We start from the raw sequence: 17,012 nt of genomic DNA, 5'->3' as shown, positions 1-17,012 counted from the left end.
TTAGCTACTGAACAACAACATCCCATTGTATATACATCTTCTAAACAACATCTATATTCTAATGGAAGAAGACAGCCCAAATAATAAATAAACACTAATATTCCAACTTAACCCTTGTCTGGCTATGTAAACTTAAACAAGTCACTGATCTTCTTTGGGTCCCAGGTTCTCATTTTTAATAAGAAGGATGTGGACTCCTGTTCTTGAACACAATGGAATTTATATTAGATGACTTTTCTCACTCATGACAGACATTGCTAATCAATGACCTCAGTCTCCCAGCTGACTCTGAAAGCAATCTAACAACCTACAACTTAGCACTACAGGAAGTCACCACTTATTGTGAGATGAAGCTTTGTCCTGAGATGAAGGAGTAACCACCATCTGGGACATGCTAGACACCATGCAGATTAAAAGGAGTAAAGAATCACTAACTGGATTTTAAATCTTCTACAAGTGTCCTGCTTTGGCTCGCCTTTCATTGGTCATAGGAATTTTTTAGGACCACCTCTAACTTCTCACTATGCAGCTGGAAGGAAAGAAGACAGAAAATATAAGATATGACATTATATTTATACAGGACTTTATATTCTACAGACAATGTTTACATATATTCTTTCTTCTGCTTTCCTAGTTCCACAAAGTAAGGAAACAATAAGATCACTCCCACTTTACAGAAGGGAAAACTTGAAACTAAGAGATCAAGCTCATTATCACAGATTAATAAGTGGTGGACCTGGAACCCAACTAAGTTCAGCTTATCTCAAGTTGCAATTCATTCTCTTTCTCTTCTTTTCATGTTCACTCTAGTACTTGGCAGCAGAATAGGGCAGATTTAAATTCAAAAGTGAATCTAATACATTAAAATGTAATAGTAGAGGGATTTTATCTATAACTTTTGTTTTCCTATAGTTATATCTCTAATAACATTTACTTTAGTTACATAGTTATATGCATGCATGTGTAAGTGAATGCTAAATTGTTTCAGTCGTGTCCAACTCTGCAACCCCATGGACTGCTAGACCACCAGGCTCCTCTGTCCATGGGATTCTCCAGACAATAATACTGGAGTGGGTTGCCATGCCCTCCTCCAGGGGATCGTCCCAACCCAGGGATTGAACCTGAGTCTCTTAAGTATCCTGCATTTGCAGGCAAATTTTTTTACCACTAGTGACACCTGGGAAGCCCATATATATAATTATATACCTATATTTATTTACCTACTGTTAGAAAGAGATACTTAAACCAATCACTTTTCTTAATGATTGTATACATTGCAGGCATAAATTGAAGACACAGATGGCATATAACTAACTAAAGAAAGGAACAAAAATATTAGGAATAAATAACAGAGTAGTGTGGCTGAAAGAAAACTGTATCCAGGAGAATCTGCAGGTTATTTTTCACTAACAAACAGCTCCAGAAGTGTGCCTTATCACAACAAAAGTTGATTTGTCACTCACAGCCTCCTGCACATTCAGGAAACCTAAGTCCTAGCCCCAGTCTATCAATAACCAGTGTAGGAAAGCAACTTGTTCATAAAACACTCATAGATGTAAGATTTGTTCCAAGGATAAAATTATATTAGATCTTCAAGTACTTTGAAACAGAAAGAAAACTTTGCAAGAAGCGTAAATGCCATTTTTCAATGGCCGGGGTTAAAGTTGAGAAGTCTGGAGCAATGTTAGCTTCTATGGCCACAAATAAAACTAGGATAGCATGGGCGGTACCAACACAATGTCTTCCCTAATCTCACACAATGAGTGTATTTATTGAGCTTATGCTGTATGCAAGGCAGCATGGGGCATAAAAAGAAGCATAAGGCATAACTCCTGTTCTCAATGAGATGGCAAGCCAGCCACAAAAAGATGTCAAGTATAAGGTCTATCAGGATTCCCCTGTGGTTCAGCAGTAAAGAATCTGCCTGCAATGCAGGAGACGTGTTTCATCCCTGGGTCAAGAAGATCTGCTAGAGGAGGGCATGGCAACCCACTCCAGCATTCTTGCTGGGAAATTCCATGGACAGAGGAGCCTGGCAGGCTACGGTCCATGGAGTTGCAAAGCTGGTTGACTGAGCATGCACACATGCATGAGGACTATCAGTTCTATCTCCCAGTCTTTTATTTGAAGCTTTACCTTGGTTAGTTTATTCAACCTAAAGACAAAACAGGCCAGCTCTCAGAAATTAAATCCATACCCTCAAAACCCAGGGACACTCACTTTACTGTGGGGTGGGAAGGAGACACCTTTGAATCAGTTTTGAAATGGGCTGTGAGACTTGGGGGTTAATAAAGCCCAGGCCAAAGGAAAAAAAAAAAATCTATCCTTTCATAAATGTAGCAGTTTGCTACTTTGGGTTTTATACATGTAGATGAAGGGGCAAGATATTGAAGGTGGGGAGAAAATTACTTTACTCATCATTTCAAAGAAGCTAAAAGTTATAATACAAAATTCATTCAATAAATTCATGCAGCAAAGATCTTTTCCAACACTTCTGGTATACCAGACTTTGTGCCAAGTGCTGAGACAATGAAGTTTAACTCTTGAATTATATCTGTTCTCTGGGAGGTTCATTTCTGTAAGGCGATCCTCCAAGCATGAAGTGTGAGCTATCATTCACTGTACCCTGGAAAATGTGTAATACCTTTACTGTAGGTACCTTCCAACTATGTTGTTCTCGGTTATACTAGGGAAACCAAGGCAGCAGGGCAGACTCAGTGGATCTCAAAACACCAACAAGATTCTTAGGTCTTGGATTCCCCTTGTCCTGTAAGTCTCAACTGACATGTGGGGTAGTTTCACATGATGAGGTCTTGAACTGCCAACTACAGGTAGATTTAATAGAGAAGATGGCACCCCTTTCAGAACGCAATTAGGTTAACAATATTAACAGAGATTCTGCACTACAGAGCTAGCAGTAGAATGAGTATATCAGAGTAACCAGTCCTATACTGACTGGCACACACGCGAATCCCCCATAGCAACAGAGATGACAGCTTAGTAACAGCAGCTGCTGCTTAATTGAAAACATTAGAAAAATATTACATTATATCTGCATTCGTTGTTTCTATGTTTATTTTCATTGCAAGTGAGAAAATAACCCAGGAAAAAATACAAAAGAAACAGGAAACAAAGATCCAAGACAAATAATGGTAACGGATGAACTGTTGCTTGAAATGTAATTTTCTGGGGATTCATCCCACTTTTCATGTGAATGAGCGGTCTTTCTTTTCGGTGTGTTCCAAGGGCCAGACATTCCTTCCATAATGTTGCATTTACTTCCTAGTCAACCCTTTCAGTTTGATTAACTTGTCTATGTGTGTGTGAAGGAAGAGGTCTTCAGATGTAGTGTCTGCATATATACCGAGATAGATTTGAGACTCTAATCACATTACTGTAAAGCCAGCACGTTTTTGAAGTACAGTACAAGTTCAGCCTCGCAGAGCGGCCAGCTCACACCAAAACAAACTCTGATGGACGGAGTACAAACACAGGAGAGGTAGCAAGACAGGAGCAGTACTTCCGCAGTTTCACGCAAACAAAACACCGTAAACAGTGGACAAGTGTGGGGCATTCATATCTCAAAAGATGACACCAGGAGAAGGGACCTAGGGTTCATCTGGTATCCTCATGCATTCAGATCAGACACTTAAAACTTTTTGTTGGTGACTCAGAATGTCAGATAAAGGCAAGAGATGAGGTTTATTTTTGGTCAAGGTTTTTTGTTTTTTTTTTTCCCCTGAAAATATTGCCAGAAGTAATAGTCCTAATGAATTTCATGGTCCCTAAACATTACTTGGCATATAGTCAGGATCCATCTGGACATTGGAAATCAGGTGGACATTTGAAAATGAGATTTCCCAAGGCAGGCAATGCCTTGAAGGTTCTCATTGCAAAATAAATATTAAATGTTCTATTTGATAATAATAAACTCACAAAATAAACATGTTGCACACTCATGAATATGGAGACTCTACCCTACAATTATAGCTGCATTTTTTTTTCCAGTAGAATTCAGGTTTTTTTTCAAGATTGATTATGCTCTTTGAAAGAAATACAAAAATGCTATTTGTAAGCTCCTTGAGGTCAAAGACTGGGTCTCATTTATTCTCATGCTCACTGTGACACAAAATGAGAAGCCTTTCATGTAGTAGATGTTCTACAAATGAACATGGCCATGAATTGAAGTGAAATTGATATGACACTGAAAGATGAAGTGTACTGGAGGCACTTTCTAATTAAGAATTCCACAACATGCTTTAATTGATTAGTTTATTACTTATTCAATGAAATGAGGAACTATTCTGGGTCAGCAGAGGTGCTAAAGATACACTGTGATTTCTACTCAATTTGCATTATTCCCTTAGCTGAAAGAGATGGGAAAACATTCTTCCTATATCTATGGCTTCAGTTACTTAACTTACTTTTCAATAAACAAGTCAATTATTACATCAAAGGTTTTAGGTAAACTTGACTAACGTAGGAAAACATCATTTGAAAGGAACAATTGGAAGCAGCTCTTTTGCCCATTTTCCCTTTGCTTATTTCTGTTCCCCTCTAACCAGAAAAGAATCTAATTACAGGAATGAGATCAGCAGGCAGTTTAACCTAGATAGCAACTTATGTGCTCCTTGGTACACATCATGCCTTTTCTAACTTGTTGATTCTTTTTCTAGATAAAAAGAAGTAGGAATAAAGAATTAAGCAGTTAAAAAAAAAAAAAAATGGCTAGCTTGCTGCCCTCAACAGCCCCGCTAAGCAATCCTGCAGGCATATCACGCAGACAGGGTAATATCTGGACTGAGAGTCAGCTAGTCCACGCACGATGGAGAAGGATGTAAAACCACGCGCCGCCCCCCCCCCCCCCCCCCCCCCCGCCACCTCAGTGATCCACTGAGACTCTCCCCACCCCCATTATCCGCTTTAAAAACTGTCATGACTGAGCAGAATCTTTGAAATCGGTCTCTGGACACAAGCCCGCCTTCTCTTCAGATTGCCCGCTTTTCGGATTAAAGCACCTTTCCTCTGTGTTGACGCTTGCCCCTCAAAGTCCTGGCTTATGAGTATGATCAGCACAACCTGGGTTCAGTAACAAGATGCTTCTGTAACATACTTGAGGGATTTTTGCTTCTTTGACTGATTAATTTTTTTTGTTTGTTTTCCTTTCCTAAAGTAAGACTGCCTTACTCATTGGGTCCGTGCAGAGTGGAGACAAAAAAGCCTTTCTAATGGTTGCTAGTTAGCCACACAGGAAAAACTACCATAATGGTTTCAACTTTTAAATCATTTTAGGACTATCAGTCTAGCAACTGTGTCAATCTACTTGATGTGCAGTAACACCTAGGCAGACTACAACCCTTCCTCCAATCATCGATATCATAACAAATATTTTAAGTACTCTATCATATTTTTAAAAGGTGCTTTCTGAACAAGCAAGTACCTTGTTTCAAATTGAAAGAGGTATTTTCCTCATTTTGTTTTTCACACTGAAGCAAAATGTTCGTTTTAAAAGCAGATTGAGTAACTTCCAAGAAAAATGAACAAAAGAATTACAAAATGACTGATTAAAACCACTAATAAAGGCAGTTGATAAGCAAGTATAATTCAAGAGTATATTCAAAGGATATAGTCTAATATTTGCCTCACTGTTGATGGAAATTCATCATTGAATTGACATATACCATTTCTATGATACAAAGATAACTATTAAATAACAAGTCTTAAAATTAAATTGAAAGAAAGAAAGACACAGAAAGGATCTTTTTAACGGGTTTATTATTGATTTACTGTAGAAGTTTGTTCTACTTTCATTCAGAGTCATTTAGTTCTTCTATGTCAGACAAATAAATGGAGACTAAAATTTTTAAGTATCCAAACTTCTACTGGAAAATGAAGTCAGTAGCATAAAAATTAAACTGAATCACTGGAAAAGGCTTTATCGAATACATAAATATAAGTTTTATTAAAGAATTAATGAAGGAAAATTTTAAATGTACCTTCTTATAGACATACAGTCCTAGAGTTAGAAGGATCTCAAAAACTATCTAAGTGTAAAAGAATCACCTCTTTTTTGATGCAGAAATCCCTTCTCTGCTGTTCCTGATAGGTGGTCATATAACTCTGGATCATATATGTCTAGCAACAATGAATAACTATCACTAGGCCGCCTACTGCACACTGTAAAAAGATTATGTTCACGTCTTGCATCCTCAGGGGTGAGCATGAAAATATATTCTAGAGCCATCAAAGCCTCAAAAACAAAACCCTGGAGGGATAAAAAATACACAAGCTTAGTTTGAAAAGGCCACATACTATATGATTATAACTGTATGGCATTACAGAAAAGGCAAAAACTATGGAGACAGTAGAAAGATCGGTAGTTACCGGGGGTTGGGGGTAGGGGAGAGGTGCAATGGTGGAGCACAGAGAATTGTTAGGGAAGTGAAAACACTGTTTGCTAGTACAGTGATGGACTTATGCCATTATGTATTTGTACAAACCTATAGAATATTCAAAACGAAGAGTGAGCCCTAACGTAAACTGTCAACTTGGGGTGATTATGATGTGCCAACATATGTCCATCAGCTGTAACACATTTGTCACTCTGGTGAGGGATGATGAGAGAAGGGGAGGCTATGCATGTCTGGGGCCAGGGGAATACAGGAAATCTCTGTACTTTCTGCTCAACTGTGCTGTGAAATGAAGACTGATCAAAAAAGAAAAAAAAAATGAAGTCTTAAAAATTACGCAGGCTTTAGAAAGCCTCAAATTTGATTAAAAGTAAATGAATATGTATACATAGATTTACAATGGCTAGAGCTCTAGATTTTTGTGCTGTGCTGAGTTGACATAATAATGATGGCCAATTATTCAAAAGACAATAAGAAAGGAGATATGTTGAACATATGAAATCACAGGTGTCATGATCAGGAGGCCAGGTTAGTTGCCCACTTCCACTACCAGTCAGGCGTATGCATATTTTAATCTTTGGAGGCTAGTTTCTTAAAGTCTCAGAAGCAGAGTTTAAACGCTTGCAAAATGGAAATTTTCATGGGGAGTGATTGTGAAGAAAATGTGAGATAAAATTTGTGATAGCACTTAGAGTGATCAATGACTACTACATGATTGAAACTCCAAAATTTCTCAGTTGAATGTAACCAGATAGTTGGGAATCTCATTTTTGTTATCTAGCATGGACAGAATTAATATGAAATTTTAACTGAATATGATAAAATGTCTCTATAAACAATGCAACCTGAAATTAATTAATGCTTATGAACTTTTCTTTTCTAGTGATGTTCATAATTTTTAATCTGCAGAGAATGATTAAATTATATCTCTGTGATCAAATGGAAGTCTCCTTAAGTTTCTATCAATTGCTCACTCTAAATTCATAGTTGTCTGTACTGTGCTGTGCTTAATCACTCAGTCGTGTCTGACTCTTTGCAACCCCATGGACTGTAGCTCTCCAGGCCCCTCTGTCCATGGGGTTTCTCCAGGCAAGAATACTGGAGTGGGTTGCCATGCCCTCCTCCCGGGGATCTTCCCAACTTAGGGATCGAACTTAGATCTCTGAAGTTGCAGGCAGATTCTTTACCATCCAAGCCACCAGGGAATCCCATAGTTGTCTAATCTGTGTCAAAAATACAATTAAGATGTGTTATAGCCCATACAATAAATATCTAAAAAAAGGAAAAGTAAAGTCGCTCAGTGGTGTCTAACTCTGCGACATCATGGACTATAGCCTATCAGGCTACTCCGTCCATGGAATTTTCTAGGCAAGATTACTAGAGTGGATTGCCAGTTCCTCCTCCAGGGTATCTTTCTGACCCAGGGATCGAACCCAGGTCTCCAGCACTGCAGGCAGACTCTTAATCTCCTGAGCCATTGGAACATCCCAAAATATCTAATGATACGTGATAAAATTTGTGAAGTTTAAAAATAAAATTTAAATGCATATTATTAAGACGTAGAAGCTTATATTAGTTATGTGCTAATCACATTATACAGATAATTGTTATATAACAAATGGAAAAACTGTAGTGGAAATCAAGCCTAGCCAGCAGAGGCCTCATAGTGTAATGTCATGTAGTTAGTGTACTATGCCACGTGCTCAATCATGCCCACCTCTGTGCGACCCCATCGGCTATAGCCCGCCAGGCTCCTCTGTCCGTGGCATTTTCCAGGCAAAAATGCTGGAGTGAGTTGCCATTTCTTCCTCTGGACATCTTCCTGACCTAGGGCTCAAACCTGCATCTTCTGTGTCTCTGGTACTGCAGGTGAAGTCTTTTCCCACTGAGCCATTTGGGAAGCCCCTTAGCATAGATATAGTGTAGTATAATATTTCATTACATTCCTCACATTGTTTTTGGCACAAGTTTGCACTGACAGTCAAAACTGTAAGACACTACAGCTTGATACACTGAGCAAAAGTGTATTTTTGCTTTTATAACTTTTGATAACTGATCAAAATTATATTTTATAACTCTCATATAACCTAGAGAGACAATTTATTCATTAATCACTAGATTTAAAATAATTTTCAGTTGATAATAGATTGAAACACTGCAAAGATTTGCTGCAAAATAAGATTGTTAAAGGTTTTAGATGCTAACTTATATTTTATTATATGTATTAAAAATCTACTAAGATTATACTGAAAATTAGAATTTCTCTTAATCAGATTGATTAAAATTTCTCCTATCCAAATATTTTAAAAATAATCCTACGTTAAGATATTAAACCTCTTCAGATAAATTATGCATGGGAAATCTGATCAGATATATTAGGAATGGAGAATGTTTGATTATCCTGTAATCTTTATATATTCATTTCTAATAAGAGATAATTCCATCTAATGTAGTGATCCTTTTCCAGTTGGAGATTTGAGTTTGATATCTCAGTGCTTATAGTAATCCTAACATTTATGTGCAAGCATATTGATTCGTTTGTGTGGTGACAGGGTTGACTGCTGCAGGAGGCTCTTATAACAATCCTAAAAAAAAAAAAAAAAACAGACGGCAGAGATGATAAATATTGTTACTAACTTTGTCATTAAAGCATGCTTTTTCCATATCTGTTGCAGGTTGGAGACAAAAGGGCATTTAAGAAGGCAAAATACATGTAAATCCATGGCTGATTCATGTCAACGTATGACAAAACCCACTACAATATTGTAAAGAAATTAGCTTCCAACTAATAAAAATAAATGAAAAAAAAAAAAAAAGAAGAAGGCAAGACCCGTTCCTGTAAGCATATTAGTATTCGGAGATTTTAGAGGATTGCATGTTAAGAGGAGTTTAAATTAACGTGAAAAGTTGTAACAAACTTTGGATTATTTGTAATTCACTGTAGTTTTGGCAGGTTGAACAAAAGTGTCTTTGGAGTTAACATCCTAAGACCTCTGACAAATTTGCGTCTTTAGCATTTGAGAACCGTGACTCAAACCTTTTCTAAAGGTGGTGGGGGAGAAGGTAAGAAAGAGGGGAAGGTCAAGGAGAGGGGTGGAGTAGAAAAGGCATAGGCACCAGAGGAGGAAACATCTCTTTGCTAATCACATATCACAAGCAGTGAAATTTCTCAGGCCAGCAGTCCGCCAGGTGCATTTCAAAGAGAAGTGTTGGAGGGAGTAAGTGTCACTCAAGGCAGATATTTATGAAAGATGACAGTTTGCAAATATCTCAATCTTGGACAAGCCCGTGCTAGTGACACGGAGGAGTGCAGCAAAATTGGACGAGTCAGCAGCCAACATTTATTTCATCAGGACCTGTCCAATCTCCACTGATGGTCTGATAGTCTGGGGAGAGCAGGCGACAGTGGGCTCACGCTGCTGTTTACTCTCAGGCAGTTTGCATGGAGTGGTCCAAAATGGTCTAATAAGTATGTAAAGAAGGATAAAAGGAAGAATTGAGAAAAGCTTTGTTTGCAAAGCTAGCACGTGACTGGATTTTAGCTATGCCAAAGAGGAAGCATAGTAATTACAGAAATATTGATCGCTGCTCCTGCTGGTTGACAGTGATATTGGAACGCGTCTTGCCAGCGTGGAGACCTGCACTGTGGTACAAACATTCTGTTGGTCCAGAGGACTGAAGAAATGATCCCATTAGATGCCCTTCCCCATGACAGCTGCCCCGCAAACCCTGTTATAGTGAACGCAGTGAACTTTGTTAGAAATAGAAGTCTATATTTCTTCCCCAGGGGATGAAATACTAGACATGAGCCTGAACAAATGTAAAATAAATACCAATGGGGAATTTTCTATAGTATTTCTATCAAGTTGGTAGACAGCAGGGATGTCAGAAACAGGCTGTTGGGGCAAGCAGACTGGTTTTGATGTTACAATGTATCTGAGGCTGCCACCTGGCCACACTCAGCCAACAGATGTGTTTGGTTAGATATTCAAAATACTTTGAATGTACATATTTTAAATGTCAATGTTAAATGCCAGGAGATTTTATGTAAAATTTTAATTTTAGTCTTCTCTGGGGAAAAAAAAAAGTCAAATCAGGCAACATTAGGTATGAAATGCTTGACTACAGTCTGGAAAAAGGGAGGAAGATTCAGAAGATGCCACTTTTAAAAAATGCATTGTTCAACACACTAATTTTCCCCAAAATCAATGCTGAGGATCTGTTGCCTTTTCATCACATTTGTAATTTTTGTCATTTAACATGTTTTATTTTATTTGTCATTTATATTACCGATCTGGCTTCTTCTAGCCTTTCAGTTTTGACCTCAGAAAAAAATGTGCTAGCTCTGTCATTTGGACAAGTGGAAATTGCTCAAGTTCATGGTCTTGAAGTAAAATTAATGTTGATTGATCTATATGGTTTTTGACACAGTGATAAAGAATCTCCCTGTCAATGTGGGAGACACAAGAGATGCAAGTTCAATCCTTGGGTAAGGAAGATACCCTGGAGTAGGAAATGGCAAACCCCGCCAATATATTTGCCTAGAAAATTCTGTGGACAGAGGAATCTGGTGGGCTGCAGTCCGTGGAGTCACAAAGATTTGGACATAACTGGGTGACTGAGCGCACACATGCACAAAGATGCTGAAGTGGAAAGCCTTAGGACATTGAATAAATGCAAATTTCACTCACTCTTCCCTTCCATTTCTCAATACACTTAAGAGAAAAAAAAAAAAAACAGCATCTTATTTTGAGAGGCAAGGGCAGGTAGGCAGATATTATATCGATATAAGTGTGATATTTTAAAACCTGCCCATAAATTCTCACGAGCAGCAGATCATCATAGCTTTTCTCCAGTAAGCATTATGTAGCTGTGGTGGTTCTCAGACTTAGGTGTGTATCAGAATAAACTGGAGATCTCTGCAATGCAGAAACATCCTCAGTGTTTTGACTAAGTACACCCGAAGTGGAGTCCCTGAAAGTGCGTTTCCAATGGGTTCCCCGGGGAAGCCGATGTACTGAGAAGCACCATGCTACTTTATTAGGACTGAAGGCACAGAAGCTGGTGTTGTATCCATCACCTCAAACAAAAAGAAGTTTGGGACAATTATTTTGTTGTTGGTTTGTTTTTAAGATTAGGATCAGATTGCTGCTGCTGCTGCTAAGTCGCTTCAGTCTTGTCCGACTCTGTGCGACCCCATAGACGGCAGCCCACCAGACTCCTCTGTCCCTGGGATTCTCTAGGCAAGAATACTGGAGTGGGTTGCCATTTCCTTCTCCAATGCATGCAGGCACTTATTCTAAATTTTTTTCTTTCTCAAAAAGGGAGTTCCTAAAGTTCATAATATGAGATTATGTGAGCTAATAGGTAAACGTACATCAAGGGACAGCAACCATCGGGAGACAAGATATCAGACTCTACTGAATTAATAGCAGTGTTATCAACAGCCTCAAGAACGGCACAATGGGCATACACTCTGAAATGTCTGGTGATGTTTCCTCTTGTTAGTATCAGCATTTGTTTTTGTTTTGATTGAGATGATGGTTAGTTTCTTCCTATTAGTAACTGTTTCTCTGTAGCTGTTAGCATGGGCCATCTGAACTGAGTTATTCAGAAATTCTACTGTGATTAGTTATTCAACGCAACACAGTGTTAAACCAGCTCACTGCGCCCACTGACGGACAGGCTACTGATGTCAGCCATCTCTGCATATCAGTCACAGCAAACTCAGTCGCAAATGGAGGTGGGTTACCTTTACAGAATACACAAAAGCCTGGATGTGACTTAGGCTTTCTGCAGTGCTACTGAAATAAATGTCAAATTGCATTAAATAGCATGTTCTTCCTTCATTTTTACTTTGCTTTTCTCAGAATCTTGGGAAATGAACATTAAATGTGCTAGAACACAGTTCTTGTTTCAGTTATGTAAAGTTTGGTTTCATTTTTCATCCCTTTTGAACAATCTGTGAGTGTCTCTGAACACAGGCAATTAAGCAAGAAGTGGGTTGCTAGAGTTCTCTCAGGGGCTCCTAGGCAGAAGCAGAGATGCAGATAAATGTAAGAGTTCCATAGCCCCCTTCCCCCCGAGCAATCCCTGGTGAGAAGACATCAGGGCCGCTCCCTTTTTTAAAAGTGTTGCTTTCTACCTGGTGACCCTCTAGCAAAAACCCCACCTTCCCCATGAAATTAATGTGGCCTCTGTGGCTTCTGTACACCGTGTTAGAGACAATATTAAAATATGCATAAATCTGACTATGTTACCAAAGCTGAAATGTACTTGTTTAGCATTAGTTCTTTAATGGACAGGAAAAAAAAAAAAAAAAAAAAACCCTGAAATGTTCAAATGTCTGAAAAAGAGAACATTAAATCTTAACATATGCGGGGCTAAAAGACTTGTGGAATGTCCTTAGATCATATATTTGCTTTACTTATCACTAACACAAGTTTAACCAAACTTCCTTCTTGCTTTCCTCTCAACACCTAGCCAAGTCAAAAGAGTATAAAGCAGGAAGTTCTTATCTCCTCTTATCCTTTGGTCTTCAAAATCAATCGCTTAGCACTTGTGACCTTTGGTGTGAGTAATTTAAAATTCTTAAAATTCAGTCTTCTAATATGTAAAATGAAGTAATACTAGATACCCATATTACACCACTGTCAGAAGAGATCCTTGAAATGGTGCATGTGAAGTCTGGCCCGTAGTAGATCATCTTTTACATGTAATAATACCAGGATGGCAATTGTAATGATATTTCTCATCATATTAGTTGATCACAGCTTTTCTTGAACTTTTAGCTTCTCTTGCCTCCATTAAACAACTATCACATCATGTAATAAGCTGTCTTGCCTCCTTGGGCCATAAGCTTCTTGAAGCCTGGGCCATGTCTCGGTCAGCTTCCCATGTCTCATTTCCTATCACACTTTCTGGAATATGCTAAACATCCACTTGAGCTTGTTGAATCCACTAATAACTCAAAAATCAGTCCATTCTTCCATATAAAGTTTCAGAAATGGCCATAGCTTCATCTCAGTTGCTATCCTACTGCTCTAATGTACGTTGTTGATTTCTCATTTTCATATTTCGCTTGGTACCCATTGACATCCGAGGCTTTAAATTTTTCTTGACAGCCTCTGCTTTTACGATTCTGAACAAACAGCACAGTTCCATAATTAATACAGGCAGTTATTCTCTCTTTCTTCACTGAATGAGATGGCATTTTGGCTAAAATTAACAAACTATGTATCATTTTTACTTTCCTTGGATATGAAGTCATTATCACTACCAAAAACCTCACTTCCTTGCCCTAAGTCCACTGAATTTCTATCCAGCGTTAACTATTGTTATCCCATTACACACTGAGGAAACCAGATCTGAAAGAGACACGTGCACCCCATTAAACTAACTTCTTTACTAAGGGAGTAAGGGACAAGGAAGAGAGGTGGGAAAAATAAAGAAAGGCCCACCTAGGTTGCAGTTACCTAGAGGTAAACTAGATCATATAATTTGTCATTCAAACTGGAGCTCTCTTTTAGACTGAAAGGAGTGTTATTAGTAATTACACGGGGAAAACAGGCCTAGGACAGCCAGTATGTATGTCCCACCCCCGTTTACAGTGTGATATCTGTGGGGATCAGCTGAAGTTATGCATGAATCCTTGATTAGTAGTAAACAGTCAATAAATTAGGTCAATGTTTATATTTCTTCTATCATCCATTACTCTTTCCTTACATATAATTATAGTTGCTAAGTCATGTCTGACTCTTCTGCAATCCCATGGGCTGTAGCCCTTCAAGCTCCTCCGTCCATGGGATTTCCCAGGCAAGAATACTGGAACGGGTTGCCATTTCCTTCCCAGGGGATCTTCCCGACCCAGGGATCAAACCCCTGTCTCCTGTATTGGCAGGTGATTCTTTACCACTGAGCAACCAGGGGATATACATATATTGATTTCTAACTACATTCCATTATGGTTGGAGAAGATACTTTCTTTGTATGATATCTATTTTGTGTGCGTGTTTAGCCTAACATATGATCTATCCTGGCAAATATTCTATGTTCATTTGAGAAGAATGTTTATGATGTTTGGGGTAAAGTGGGGTATACATCTGAGTTAGTTGATTCATGGTGTTAAATCCTCTACTTTCTTGCTTATCTTCTATCTGAGTTTTCTATACATTATTCAGTTCAGTCGTTCAGTCATGACCCACTCTTTGCAACCCATGGGCTGCAGCACACCAGGCTTCCCTGTCCATCACCAACTCCCAGAGCTTGCTCAAATGCATATCCATGGAGTCAGTGATGCCATCCAACCATCTCATCCTCTGTCGTCCCCTTCTCCTGCCTTCAATCTTTCCCTCACATTATTACATCTTACGTTATTCAAGCTTACATTATTGAAAGTGCAATAATGAAGTCTCCAACTCTTACTGTAAAGCTATCCCTTCAATTCTTAGGTTTTTTCCTTTGCATATTTTTATGGTTTATGAAAGTTTATAACTGTTGTATCTTCTTGCTGTGAACCTTTTTTTTTAATATACAATGTCTTTGTCTTTTGCAACTTTTTAAAATTTAAAGTCTAACTCATCTGATGTTAATATTGTCATACCTACTTTCTTTTTATTACTATTTGCTAAGACTATCTGCTTTCATCCTTTCATTTCTGATCTATTTGTGTCTTTGGATCTAAAGTAAGCCTCTCCTTTTTAAATTCTTTCTGTCAAAATCTGTCTTTTAATTGGAGGGTTTAATTCAAATAAGTTATTATTTTTATTTGATGCACATACGTTAAATTTAAATTAGTTAATACCATGTTTAAAATTTTAAGATCTATGCTTCTGTGGCATTTCTATCCCTAAGGATCTGGGATATGTTGACCCCATAGGACAATTAGTAGATATTTCCTTATATTTAATTTTCTGGAAGAATTTGTGGAAATTAGTATCATTTCTTTCTTAAAAGTTTAGTAGATTTTGCCATATTTTTAAACACATCTAGACCTGAGCTTGCTTTCTAGGAAGTTTTATTTTTGCTACATATTCAATTTCTTTGTCAGATATAGGAGAATACAAGGTATATATTTCTTGTATTATTGTTTAAATGTGTTGTGGGTTTTTGTATATTTTTTAAAAATGGTCCATTTCATCTGTCTTTAATTTATTTATTAGTATAAATTTGTTCATAATAATCTCTTATTCATTTGTTTTCTGCTAACCCCATAGTATCTGTGACCTCTTTTTTTATTTTTTCTTTATGATGCTTAGTTGTGTCTTCTTGCTATTTTCCTGATCAGTCTATGTAGAGACTAATCAACCAATTTTTATTATACTTAATTTTCTCTGTTGTTTTCTGTTCTATTTTATTGGTTTATATTCTTATTCATATTATTTTCTTCCTTCTACTCCTTCCAAGTTTTACTTGCTCTTCTTTTCTAAGATTAAAAAAAATGTCATTAACTTGAAACTTTTACTCTTTTTAGCAAAGATATTTAGGTTATAATTTTTTTCTAAGTATCACTTTAGCATTAGTCCAGAAATTTTTATATTTTCTGTTTTCATTTTCATTCTGGTAAGAAATATTTTCTAATTTCTCCTTTAACTTCTTCCTTACTGAGTATTACTTAGCTTCCAAAACTTTTTCTTTGAAATTTATCTTCTTGTTATTGTGTTCTAATTTTATTCCTTTGTGCATAGAAAACATATACGGTATGATATGGGTCTTTTAAATCTGAAATTTGTTTTATGGCCCAAAATATTGTCTACCTTGGCAATTGTTCCAAGTGTACTTCAAAGGAAATGTGTGTTCTGCAGTTGAGTGGAGTAATCTATAAATATTAACTAGGTCTATTTGGTTGATTTTGTTTTTCAAATATTCAGTATCATCACTGATGTTTTATCTACTATAAATTATTGAATAGAAGGGACTGAAATCTCTGACAATATTTGCAAGTTTCTATACTTCTTTTTGTAGTTCAAACAGTTTTCCTCCACTTATTTTGAAGCTCTTTTATTAGAAAAGTAATTGTTTATTGCAGCCTCTTAATGAAATGACAGCTTTTTAAAAATAAAATTATCTTTTTATGCCTGGCAATATTCTTTGCTCTGAAATCCGCATCTTCTAATATTAATACAAACACTTCAGCTTTATTTTTAAACACACAGCACATTTTTTAATACAGTTTTATTGAGATATAATTCACAAGCCATAAAATGCATCATTTTAAAGTGTACAATTCAGTGGTTTTAACTCATAATTCAGCAACCTCATCACATCTAATTTTAAAATATTTTTATCACCAAAAAAGAGATCCCACACCCACTAAATGCCACTCTACCTTGTCTCCTTCCAGCCCTTGGCAACCACTGATCTCCCCATGGTGGGGCTGGAGATTATTCATTTTAATCTTTTGAGTTGTTATTTCCCCAGCCTAGCTAATCAGTACTCAACTGAATCAAATAGGATGGAGCCTCTAAGAACATGACAGAAAAGATTCACCTCTAACCATGGTAGTGGGTTTAGATGAATCCAGTCTGTAATTACCCACTAAGCAAGGACATGCGTAGAACATTCTACCCTTGTAACTCAAATCCTATTCTTTTCAACCACACA

Source organism: Dama dama, chromosome 13 (assembly GCF_033118175.1).
Source record: "Dama dama isolate Ldn47 chromosome 13, ASM3311817v1, whole genome shotgun sequence".
Taxonomy (NCBI): domain Eukaryota; kingdom Metazoa; phylum Chordata; class Mammalia; order Artiodactyla; family Cervidae; genus Dama; species Dama dama.
The sequence above is the reverse complement of the archived record's forward strand: the minus strand, read 5'-3'. Positions refer to the sequence as shown.